Below are 14,066 nucleotides of genomic sequence, written 5' to 3'. Positions count from 1 at the left end.
AGATTGGGGTTTTGTAATATGTGCCTTTGGAGGAGTTCCTCTTCTATTGTTCTTCCTTGAGCAGCTCCTCGTATTAAGATGCTTTGTCTTCCAGTTCTGCCAGGTCTCCAAACAGCATCACATCAAATCTTTTCCTCAGAGAGATTTTAAGGGCGATTTGAGCCATTTGGATGAAGTGCCTTTCTTCCATAGAGATTCGACATTTTATTTTGAGCTTTTTGAATCTGGTTATGAAGTCTTGGGCAGGCTCATCTTCATTTTGTTTGAGGGCAACAAGATTACTGATGGCGACTTCTGGTTGAATCCTGAAATAGTAGTAATGGAAGACATTTTCCATCTATTCCCAATATTGAACAGAATTAGCTGGTAAGCTAGTATACCAAGTGAAGGCTTGTTTAGAGAGAGAGTTTCCAAAAAGCCTTAGTTTTAACAGAGGGTTATTTTCTATGGCTATGCACTAGACAGAGAATCTGTTTATATGCTTAATTGATGAAGCATGGGTGTCCTCTCCATTGAATAAGGTGAAGTTTGGTACCTTAAAGCCCGGGGACAAAGGTATTTGATCAATATAAGCTGGATATGGCTTTCTGTAGGTGGGTCTTTCTCCTCTTCTGGCCTCGGTTTCATAATCTCTCTTAGCATCCTCTGTAGTGCTCCCACGTCATTCAATGCATTGACAAGATGTGGATTGCGCCCCTGTTCTGGTTGGTTGTGTTCAATCCTCTATTCCATTTTGTATGGTTTGGGCAAAGCTTCCTCCTTATGTTCTTTCTCTTCTTCAAAATTTGGATGATTCTTCCAATTTGCCCCCGGCTGTTCTTGTCATTGTTGGCAAAGGGTTGATTCCCTCTACCTCTCCGCCTAGTTAGTGGAGGTTCTGCTGGTTCGCGGGCTCGAATCGTGCAGGCCTTCGACAATCAGCCCCATGTTCTTGGATGGAAAGGGCTCCTCCTCTGCCTAGCTTGGATTTCTCCATGTCCCGGCATTCCAAATAACTGCGATGAGAGAATTCTCTTGGTATGGCCATGCTAGTTCGGTGGAGGTCCAAAAGGGAGATCTAGCTCGGACCACAACATCTGGGTTTGGAATTCGACAATAACACCTCACGGTCCTTCTGAATCGCCTGTGACTTGCCACTGCATCATGGCTGTCATGTTATTTAGAGTATCCTGGCTCCTTTGTGTTGTGTAGGCCTGGGCATGGATCGGTTTGGAATGGTAGAAGGCTCTTCCGTTAACCAAACCAAAGACTTCGGTAGACCATTTGCTCTTCCGTTAACCAAACTAAAGACTTCGGTAGACTTCGGATTGGTTAAACTAATATTCGGTTCGGATTGGTTCGGTACGCCGGTAGTACCTTAATAAAAATACAATTTATAATACTTTCACATAACATAAGTTCTTAAACAAATACAAGAAATTATCCTTGTAAAATATAAAAATCCAATAGTCTAATTCATCCAAGTATGAAATCAAATAACTTAGTCACTATATCATTCAATATATACTCAAGATGTAATGGGAGCCACTTGTGTTTGTTGTTTGAATATTTGGGTGTTATTTTTACTGAATTCTCTACATTTATGTAAATGATTTTGACACTTTTCTGCACAGGGTTCTTTAGTTTTTCATGTTGAATCCAACCATACAAAGAAAATAAAATTTGGATCAACAGTTGGAAAGTTACAAGTAAAAAAAGGGACAAAGGTCGAAACTAAAAACATAGGAAATTCATAAATTCATCTTTGACCAAAAAGTGCTATAGTACCGGAGTGATAAAGAAGTGATAGAATTGTGATAAAGCAGTGATACTATTGTGATAAAGAAGTGATACAACAGTGATAAAGGAGTGATACAAAGTGCTGATTGTATTTATCTTTAGTTTCTTGTTTTGTATTTAAATAATAGAATAAGTATAAATATTAGATCGGTATGGGTTTCTGTCGGGTTAGAAATATTGTTCCGTTAACCAAACCAAATATCTTGGTACGGATCGGATCGAATAATTAAAATTAAAAAATAATTATTTAACCAAACCAAACCAAACCAAGCCGTCGGTACGCGGATAATTCGAATGAGATGCCCACCCCTAGTGTTGTGGCCTCTTGGCGGAGCACAGCCTCCTGTATCTGGTTTAACCTTCTAGAACCAGACCTGGAACTTCTGCTCCTAGTACTACCATGGGCTGAGTGCTTAGCATCACTTTATTCTGACTGAAGTCCCTCTTGGAGAGCTGCTTGATCTCTTTCCATCGCAAAGCATGGATTCTAGCTAGAACTTCCAATATTCATATACTATAAGATTTTTCTAGGAGTATGTGTGCTGAGAAGTCCCATAGGCCTGCCAAATTGTTCACTTGTTTTGATTTAATCTTGTGATGATAGGGTAAAGTTTCCCATTGGCTTGACAACCATTGGTGGTTAATAAATCAGCTTTCTTTTGTGTATGAACGTGCCACTTCTAGCAATAAAAATCCTAACAGACTTCTTAAAAAATGGATAACTTGCACCCCAAGTTATTGATTTCTAAACAAACGATTATGAATTTGGGTGAGGAATATCTCCCAAGTAAGTTCTTTTCTTGCCTTAGACTGGTGAGGACTTCACAATTTTTCACAATACAACAACTGGTAGTTCTAGCCATAATAAATGATAAGAAAGTGAACTGTTTTAGCCAAAACGCCTTTTACAAAGCTCAGAAAGGGAAAGACCAACTCTGAAAAGATGAAGAGCATTGGACTTCAATTTTTGCATGGATACCGCTTTTGATCCGACTGGACTAGATATGTCTTTGGATTGGACTATCAACACCTTCAATTGTCAAGTTTCAGCTGTAAATCGATACCAACGTTCGAGTTTAGCAGAGATTTAATCTAATTCAAGCCTAGGAAGGCATTTTGAAAGGGCAGAATTAGAGACTCTTCAATCTGGAAGGGGTAGAAGTGGTGGATTTGGTGATTACTGAGCTGGAACTGCAATGTAGTACATGTTTTGCTTGATCATGGCTTTCCATAAATTTGTTGAGGTTTTCATATTTGTAAAAACTCGGACCCTGCTTGATTTGGCTTATGCTAAATCAAATTTGTAACGAGAGAAATCTCGCTTTGTTGAACTATTTCCCTAAAGTGAACTGAAATAAGAGATTTTGACTTATAGTTAACTTGTTTCTTGTGGCTTAATGAGCTTTGGTTGCCTTAGTGTTTTGAAGGCTTTTGAGAACAAGTGATCATTTTGAGTTTGTCAATTGCGACTTTGAGAGTTTTTGTTTTTGATTGATTTTTGTTTTTGTTGTCCTTTTGGCATGTTCACCTCCTTTCATATTTATAGAAAATGCTGGAGTGAGACTTCTAATCTTTTAATAATGGGCAGAAGATTTTCTAAAAGAAAGATTTTTTTTTTTTAAATGCCAAGAAAAAAGGAATTTTATCTATTCTGGCAGAGAAGAATCATCAACAGTCAGTTCCTATGGTGGTCTGCCTTTGCTTTTCTAAAAGAAAGACCAACTCTCTTTGTTTCATTTGTTACTTGCAAAGAAAAAGAACACAATCTGCCATGATGGTCAGTTTTCTTTTCCTGTTTGAACAACTCCCCTGCTTCCTATTTATCTCTTGAGATTGTAGTCTGCTTATCCCATGGAAATGACACCTGTAGAATTTCTCTGAATATAAAAAAGGATTTTGATCTTTTGGCTGAACAGATTTAGAGAAGTCTTCCTTTTGTACATGCCTTCATTAACTCTTTGTCAACTCCTTTATGATAGTTGAGATTTTTGACTTTTTTCAAAGTTTAGGATTTCACGTGGGGCTTCCTAAAAAAGATCTGCTGTTGGTGCTTTTTTCGAGGTAGAGACCAAGTGATGAGATCTTTCTCAGAAGTTGGGCTTTTTATCCAAATTGTGTGTATCATTTCTTTAGTTACAAATAATAGGATTTGAATTCTCATACTTTTTCCAATCAAATTGACCACTCCTAGCCTTTGTCACAGTTTACCCTTGCTCGCGATGACAAGTATTGTTGAATATGTTCAGTTTTTATTTATTTACGTTTTAGAAGATCGTTTGTGTCCCTTTGAATCCTCAATCTCTAATTTGAATCAAATTGGCCACTCCTATCCTTTGTCACAGTCAACCCTAGCTCACGACACAAACATGTATTGTTGAATCGGTTCAGTTTGTATCATTCATGTTTGAGAAGATCTTTTGCATCCCTTTGAATCTACAATCTCTAATTTGAGTTCTCATACTTTTTCCAATTAAAATGGCCACTCCTAGCCTTTGCAACAGCGAACCCTAGCTCGAGGTACAAACAAGTATTGTTGAATCGGTTCAGTTTTTTTCATTTATGTTTTTGCAGATCTTTTGTGTCCCTTCGAATCCTTAATCTCTAATTTGAATTCTCATATTTTTTCCAATTAAATTGACTCCAAGACTTTGCCACAACCAACCCCAGCCCACGGTATAGATAGGTATTGTTGAACTGGTTCAATTTATTTCATTTATGTTTTAATAGATCTGTTGTGTCCCTTTAAATCCTTAATCTCTAATTTGAATTCTCATATTTGTTCCAAACAAATTGACCACTCCAAGACTTTGTCGCAGCCAACCTTAGCTCACGGTATAGACAAATATTGTTGAACCGGTTAAGTTTATGTCATTTATGTTTTAGCATATATTTTGTGTCCCTTCAAATCCTTAATTTCTAATTTGAATTCTCATATTTTTTCCAATCAAATTGACCACTTCTAGCCTTTGTAACATTCAACCCTAGCTCATAGTATAGACAGGTATTGTTGAATCAGTTCAATTTTTTTGACTCATGTTTTTGCAGATCTTTTGTGCTCATTAGAATCCTCAAACTGTAATTTGATTGCTCATACTTTTTCCAATCAAATTGGACACTCCTTGCCGCTGATCTAGACAACCCTAGCTCACGGAATGCATGTGTTTTTGAATCAAGATGCTTTTTTAATTCATGATTTTGCAGATCTTTTGTGTTCATTAGAATCCCCAAACTCTAATTTGAATGCTCATCCTTTTTCCAATAAAATTGGACACTCCTTGCCACCGATCTAGGCAACCCTAGCTCACTAATGCAGTGTTGTTAAATCAGTTTTTTTGATTCATGATTTTGCAGATCTTTTGTGTCCATTAGAATCCTCAAACTCTAATTTGAATGCTCATACTTTTTCCAATCAAATTGGACACTCCTTGTCACCGATCTAGGCAACCCTAGCTCACGGAACAGACAGGTGTTCTTGAATCATTTCAGTTTTTTTGATTTATGATTTTGCAGATCGTTTGTGTTCATTAGAATCCTCAATCTCTAATTTAAATTCTTATACTTTTGTCAATCGAATTGGACACTCCTAGGCTTTGATCTAGCCAACCCTAGGCCACGCAATGATAGGTGTTGTTGAATCAGTTCAGTTTTTTTGACTCATGTTTTTGCAGATCTTTTGTGCTCATTAGAATCCTCAAACTCTAATTTGATTGCTCATACTTTTTCCAATCAAATTAGACAGTCATTGCCGCTGATCTAGACAACCCTAGCTCACGGAATGCATTTGTTGAATCAGTTCAATTTTTTTGATTTATGATTTTTCAGATCTTTTGTGTTCATTAGAATCCCCAATCTCTAATTTGAATTTTGATACTTTTGCCAATCGAATTGGACACTCCGAGGCTTTGATATAGTCAACCCTAGATCACGGAACAGACATGTGTTGTTGAATCAGTTCACTTTTTCGATTCATGATTTTGCAGATCTTTTGTGTTCATTAGAATCCCCAATCTCGAATTTGAATTCTGATACTTTTGCCAATCGAATTGGACACTCCTAGGCTTTGATCTAGCCAACCCTAGATCACGGAACAGACAGGTGTTGTTGAATCAGTTCATTTTTTTTTATTCATGATTTTGCAGATCTTTTGTGTTCATTAGAATCCTCAATCTCTAATTTGAATTCTCATATTTTTGCCAATCAAATTGGACACTCCTAGACTTTGATATAGCCACCTTAGCTGACGGAATGACAGGTGTTGTTGAATCAGTTCAATTTTTTTGATTCATGATTTTGCAGATCTTTTGTGTCCGTTAGAATCCTCAATCTCCAATTTGAATGCTCAGACCTTTTCCAATCAAATTGGACACTCCTTGCCACTGATCTAGTCAACCCTAGATCACGGGACAGACATGAGTTGTTGAATCAGTTCAGTTTTTTTGATTCATGATTTTGCAGATTTTTGTGTTCATTAGAATCCTCAATCTCTAATTTGAATTCTCATATTTTTGCCAATCAAATTGGACACTCCTAGGTTTTGATCTAGCCAACTCTAGCTCACGGAACAGACAGGTGTTGTTGAATCAGTTTAGTTTTTTTGATTCATGATTTTGCAGATCTTTTGTGTTCATTAGAATCCTCAATCTCTAATTTGAATTCTCATATTTTTGCCAATCAAATTGGACACTCCTAGGCTTTGATATAGTCAACCCTATCTGACGGAACAGACAGGGGTTGTTGAATCAGTTCGGTTTTTTTGATTCATGATTTTCCAGATCTCTTGTGTCCATTAGAATCCCCAAACTATAATTTAAATGCTCATACTTTTTCCAATCAAATTGGACACTCCTTGCCGCTGATCTAGGCAACCCTAGTTCACGGAACAGACAGGTGTTGTTGAATCAGTTCAGTTTTTTTGACTCATGTTTTTGCAGATCTTTTGTGCTCATTAGAATCCTCAAACTCTAATTTGATTGCTCATACTTTTTCCAATCAAATTGGACAGTCATTGCCGCTGATCTAGACAACCCTAGCTCACGGAACAGACAGGAGTTGTTGAATCAGTTCAATTTTTTTGATTTATGATTTTTCAGATCTTTTGTGCTCATTAGAATCCTCAAACTCTAATTTGAATGCTCATCCTTTTTCCAATAAAATTGGACACTCCTTGCCACTGATCTAGGCAACCCTAGCTCACGGAATGACATGGTATTGTTGAATCAGTTCAGTATTTTTGATTCATGATTTTGCAGATCTTTTGTGTCCATTAGAATCCTCAAACTCTAATTTGAATGCTCATACTTTTTCCAATCAAATTGGACACTCCTTGTCACAGATCTAGGCAACCCTAGCTCACGGAACGGACAGGTGTTGTTGAATCATTTCAGTTTTTTTGATTTATGATTTTGCAGATCTTTTGTGTTCATTAGAATCCTCAATCTCTAATTTGAATTCTCATATTTTTGCCATCAAATTGGACACTCCTAGGCTTTGATCTAGCCAACCCTAGATCACGGAACAGACATGTGTTGTTGAATCAGTTCAGTTTTTTTAATTCATGATTTTGCAGATCTTTTGTGTTCATTAGAATCCTCAATCTCTAATTTGAATTCTCATATTTCTGCCAATCAAATTGGACACTCCGAGGCTTTGATATAGCCAACCGTAGATCACGGAACAGACATGTGTTGTTGAATCAGTTCACTTTTTTCAATTCATGATTTTGCAGATCTTTTGTGTTCATTAGAATACCCAATCTCGAATTTGAATTCTGATACTTTTGCCAATCGAATTGGACACTCCTAGGCTTTGATCTAGCCAACTCTAGATCACGGAACAGAAATGTGCTGTTGAATCAGTTCAATTTTTTTGATTCATGATTTTGCAGATCTTTTGTGTTCATTAGAATCCTCAATCTCTAATTTGAATTCTCATATTGTTTCCAATCAAATTGGACACTCCTAGGCTTCGATCTAGCCAACCCTAGACCACGGAACAGACAGGTGTTGTTGAATCAGTTTAGTGTTTTTGATTCATGATTTTGCATATCTTTTGTGTCCATTAGAATCCTTAATCTCTAATTTGAATTCTCATATTTTTGCCAATCAAATTGGACACTCCTAGACATTGATCTAGCCAACCCTAGCTCACGGAATGCAGTGTGTTGTTGATTCAGATGCTTTTTTGATTCATGATTTTGCAGATCTTTTGTGTTCATTAGAATTCCCAATCTCTAATTTGAATTCTGATACTTTTGCCAATCGAATTGGACAATCCTAGGCTCTGATCTAGCCAACTCGGATCACGGAATGACATGTGTTGTTGAATCGTTCAGTTTTTTTGATTCATGATTTTGCAGATCTTTTGTGTTCATTAGAATCCTCAATCTCTAATTTGAATTCTCATATTTTTGCAAATCAAATTGGACACTCCTAGACTTTGATCTAGCTAACCCTAGCTCACGGAACAGACAGGTGTTCATTAGAATCCTCAATCTCTAATTTGAATTCTCATATTTTTGCCGATCGAATTGGACACTCCTAGGCTTTGATCAAGCCAACCCTAGATCACGGAACAGACATGTGTTGTTGAATCAGTTCAATTTTTTTGATTCATGATTTTCCAGATCTTTTGTGTTCATTAGAATCCTCAATCTCAAATTTGAATTCTCATATTTCTGCCAATCAAATTGGACACTCCGAGGCTTTGATATAGTCAACCCTAGATCACGGAACAGACATGTGTTGTTGAATCAGTTCACTTTTTTCGATTCATGATTTTGCAGATCTTTTGTGTTCATTAGAATCCCCAATCTCGAATTTGAATTCTGATACTTTTGCCAATCGAATTGGACACTCCTAGGCTTTGATCTAGCCAACCCTAGATCACTGAATGCATGTGTGTTGTTGAATCAGTTCATTTTTTTATTCATGATTTTGCAGATCTTTTGTGTTCATTAGAATCCTCAATCTCTAATTTGAATTCTCATATTTTTGCCAATCAAATTGGACACTCCTAGACTTTGATATAGCCAACCTTAGCCGGAATGCAGTGTTGTTGAATCGTTCAATTTTTTTGATTCATGATTTTGCAGATCTTTTGTGTCCGTTAGAATCCTCAATCTCCAATTTGAATGCTCAGACCTTTTCCAATCAAATTGGACACTCCTTGCCACTGATCTAGCCAACCCTAGATCACGGAACAGACATGAGTTGTTGAATCGTTCAGTTTTTTTGATTCATGATTTTGCAGATTTTTTGTGTTAATTAGAATCCTCAATCTCTAATTTGAATTCTCCTATTTTTGCCAATCAAATTGGACACTCCTAGGTTTTGATCTAGCCAACTCTAGCTCACGGAACAGACAGGTGTTGTTGAATCAGTTTAGTTTTTTTGATTCATGATTTTGCAGATCTTTTGTGTTCATTAGAATCCTCAATCTCTAATTTGAATTCTCATATTTTTGCCAATCAAATTGAACACTCCTAGGCTTTGATATAGTCAACCCTATCTGACCAGACAGGGGTTGTTGTTGAATCCAGTTTTTTTGATTCATGATTTTCCAGATCTCTTGTGTCCATTAGAATCCCCAAACTCTAATTTAAATGCTCATACTTTTTCCAATCAAATTGGACACTCCTTGCCGCTGATCTAGGCAACCCTAGTTCACAATGCAGGTGTTGTTGAATCAGTTCAGTTTTTTTGACTCATGTTTTTGCATATCTTTTGTGCTCATTAGAATCCTCAAACTCTAATTTGATTGCTCATACTTTTTCCAATCAAATTAGACAGTCATTGCCGCTGATCTAGACAACCCTAGCTCACGGAATGCATAAAGGCGTTGTTGAATCAGTTCAATTTTTTTGATTTATGATTTTTCAGATCTTTTGTGTTCATTAGAATCCTCAAACTCTAATTTGAATGCTCATCCTTTTTCCAATAAAATTGGACACTTGCCACTGATTTAGGCAACCCTAGCTCACGGAACAGACAGGTATTGTTGAATCAGTTCAGTATTTTTGATTCATGATTTTGCAGATCTTTTGTGTCCATTAGAATCCTCAAACTCTAATTTGAATGCTCATACTTTTTCCAATCAAATTGGACACTCCTTGTCACAGATCTAGGCAACCCTAGCTCACGGAACGGACAGGTGTTGTTGAATCATTTCAGTTTTTTTGATTTATGATTTTGCAGATCTTTTGTGTTCATTAGAATCCTCAATCTCTAATTTGAATTCTCATACTTTTGCCAATCGAAATTGGACACTCCTAGGCTTTGATCTAGCCAACCCTAGATCACGGAACAGACAGGTGTTGTTGAATCAGTTCAGTTTTTTTTATTCACGATTTTGCATATCTTTTGTGTCCATTAGAATCCTCAATCTCTAATTTGAATTCTCATATTTTTGCCGATCAAATTGGACACTCCTAGGCTTTGATCTAGCCAACCCTAGATCACGGAACAGACATGTGTTGTTGAATCAGTTCAGTTTTTTTAATTCATGATTTTGCAGATCTTTTGTGTTCATTAGAATCCTCAATCTCTAATTTGAATTCTCATATTTCTGCCAATCAAATTGGACACTCCGAGGCTTTGATATAGCCAACCGTAGATCACGGAACAGACATGTGTTGTTGAATCAGTTCACTTTTTTCAATTCATGATTTTGCAGATCTTTTGCGTTCATTAGAATCCCCAATCTCGAATTTGAATTCTGATACTTTTGCCAATCGAATTGGACACTCCTAGGCTTTGATCTAGCCAACTCTAGATCACGTAATGAAATGTGCTGTTGAATCAGTTCAATTTTTTGATTCATGATTTTCCAGATCTTTTGTGTTCATTAGAATCCTCAATCTCAAATTTGAATTCTCATATTTCTGCCAATCAAATTGGACACTCCGAGGCTTTGATATAGCCAACCCTAGATCACGGAACAGATATGTGTTGTTGAATCAGTTCACTTTTTTCGATTCATGATTTTGCAGATCTTTTGTGTTCATTAGAATCCCCAATCTCGAATTTGAATTCTGATACTTTTGCCAATCGAATTGGACACTCCTAGGCTTTGATCTAGCCAACTCTAGATCACGGAACAGACATGTGTTGTTGAATCAGTTCAGTTTTTTTGATTCATGATTTTGCAGATCTTTTGTGTTCATTAGAATCCTCAATCTCTAATTTGAATTCTCATATTTTTGCCAATCAAATTGGACACTCCTAGACTTTGATCTAGCCAACTCTAGATCCCGGAACAGACATGTGTTATTGAATCAGTTCAATTTTTTTGATTCATGATTTTGCCGATCTTTTGTGTTCATTAGAATCCCCAATCTCTAATTTGAATTCTGATACTTTTGCCAATCGAATTGGACAATCCTAGGCTCTGATCTAGCCAACTCTAGATCACGGAACAGACATGGGTTGTTGAATCAGTTCAATTTTTTTGATTCATGATTTTGCAGATCTTTTGTGTTCATTAGAATCCTCAATCTCAAATTTGAATTCTCATATTTCTGCCAATCAAATTGGACACTCCGAGGCTTTGATATAGCCAACCCTAGATCACGGAACAGACATGTGTTGTTGAATCACTTCACTTTTTTCGATTCATGATTTTGCAGATCTTTTGTGTTCATTAGAATCCCCAATCTCGAATTTGAATTTGATACTTTTGCCAATCGAATTGGACACTCCTAGGCTTTGATCTAGCCAACCCTAGATCACTAATGTAAATGTGTTGTTGAATCGTTCAATTTTTTTGATTCATGATTTTGCAGATCTTTTGTGTTCATTAGAATCCTCAATCTCCAATTTGAATTCTCATATTTTTGCCGATCGAATTGGACACTCCTAGGCTTTGATCTAGCCAACCCTAGACCACGGAACAGACAGGTGTTGTTGATTCATTTTTTTGATTCATGATTTTGCAGATATTTTGTGTTCATTAGAATCCCCAATCTCTAGTTTGAATTCTGATACTTTTGCCAATCGAATTGGACAATCCTAGGCTTTGATTTAACCAACTCTAGATCACGGAACAGACATGTGTTGTTGAATCAGTTCAATTTTTTTGATTCATGATTTTGCAGATCTTTTGTGTTCATTAGAATCCTCAATCTCTAATTTGAATTCTCATATTTTTGCCAATCAAATTGGACACTCCTAGACTTTGATCTAGCCAACTCTAGATCACGGAACAGACATGTGTTGTTGAATCAGTTCAGTTTTTTTGATTCATGATTTTGCAGATCTTTTGTGTTCATTAGAATCCTCAATCTCTAATTTGAATTCTCATATTTTTGCCAATCAAATTGGACACTCCTAGACTTTGATCTAGCCAACTCTAGATCCCGGAACAGACATGTGTTGTTGAATCAGTTCAATTTTTTTGATTCATGATTTTGCCGATCTTTTGTGTTCATTAGAATCCCCAATCTCTAATTTGAATTCTGATACTTTTGCCAATCGAATTGGACAATCCTAGGCTCTGATCTAGCCAACTCTAGATCACGGAACAGACATGGGTTGTTGAATCAGTTCAATTTTTTTGATTCATGATTTTCCAGATCTTTTGTGTTCATTAGAATCCTCAATCTCAAATTTGAATTCTCATATTTCTGCCAATCAAATTGGACACTCCGAGGCTTTGATATAGCCAACCCTAGATCACGGAACAGACATGTGTTGTTGAATCGATTCACTTTTTGATTCATGATTTTGCAGATCTTTTGTGTTCATTAGAATCCCCAATCTCGAATTTGAATTGATACTTTTGCCAATCGAATTGGACACTCCTAGGCTTTGATCTAGCCAACCCTAGATCACGGAACAGAAATGTGCTGTTGAATCACTCAATTTTTTGATTCATGATTTTGCAGATATTTTGTGTTCATTAGAATCCTCAATCTCCAATTTGAATTCTCATATTTTTGCCGATCGAATTGGACACTCCTAGGCTTTGATCTAGCCAACCCTAGACCACGGAATGCAGGTGTTGTTGATTGCATGCTTTTTTGATTCATGATTTTGCAGATATTTTGTGTTCATTAGAATCCCCAATCTCTTGTTTGAATTCTGATACTTTTGCCAATGGAATTGGACAATCCTAGGCTTTGATTTAGCCAACTCTAGATCACGGAACAGACATGTGCTGTTGAATCAGTTCAATTTTTTTGATTCATGATTTTCCAGATCTTTTGTGTTCATTAGAATCCTCAATCTCAAATTTGAATTCTCATATTTCTGCCAATCAAATTGGACACTCCGAGGCTTTGATATAGCCAACCTTAGATCACGGAATAGATATGTGTTGTTGAATCACTTCACTTTTTTCGATTCATGATTTTGCAGATCTTTTGTGTTCATTAGAATCCCCAATCTCGAATTTGAATTCTGATACTTTTGCCAATCGAATTGGACACTCCTAGGCTTTGATCCAGCCAACCCTAGATCACGGAACAGAAATGTGCTGTTGAATCAGTTCAATTTTTTTGATTCATGATTTTGGAGATCTTTTGTGTTCATTAGAATCCTAAATCTCTAATTTGAATTCTCATATTTTTGCCAATCAAATTGGACACTCCTAGGCTTTGATATAGTCAACCCTATCTGACGGAACTGACAGGGGTTGTTGAATCAGAGTTTTTTTGATTCATGATTTTCCAGATCTCTTGTGTCCATTAGAATCCCCAAACTCTAATTTAAATGCTCACACTTTTTCCAATCAAATTGGACACTCCTTGCCGCTGATCTATGCAACCCTAGTTCACGCAATGCAGTGTTGTTGAATCAGTTCAGTTTTTTTGACTCATGTTTTTGCAGATCTTTTGTGCTCATTAGAATCCTCAAACTCTAATTTGATTGCTCATACTTTTTCCAATCAAATTAGACAGTCATTGCCGCTGATCTAGACAACCCTAGCTCACGGAATGCATGTTGTTGAATCAGCAATTTTTTGATTTATGATTTTTCAGATCTTTTGTGTTCATTAGAATCCTCAAACTCTAATTTGAATGCTCATCCTTTTTCCAATAAAATTGGACACTTGCCACTGATTTAGGCAACCCTAGCTCACTGAATGCATGTGTATTGTTGAATCAGTTCAGTTTTTTGATTCATGATTTTGCAGATCTTTTGTGTCCATTAGAATCCTCAAACTCTAATTTGAATGCTCATACTTTTTCCAATCAAATTGGACACTCCTTGTCACAGATCTAGGCAACCCTAGCTCACGGAACGGACAGGTGTTGTTGAATCATTTCAGTTTTTTTGATTTATGATTTTGCA

This window comes from Prunus mume, linkage group LG7 (genome assembly GCF_029339155.1).
Source record: "Prunus mume cultivar Tortuosa linkage group LG7, ASM2933915v1, whole genome shotgun sequence".
NCBI lineage: Eukaryota > Viridiplantae > Streptophyta > Magnoliopsida > Rosales > Rosaceae > Prunus > Prunus mume.
The sequence above is the reverse complement of the archived record's forward strand: the minus strand, read 5'-3'. Positions refer to the sequence as shown.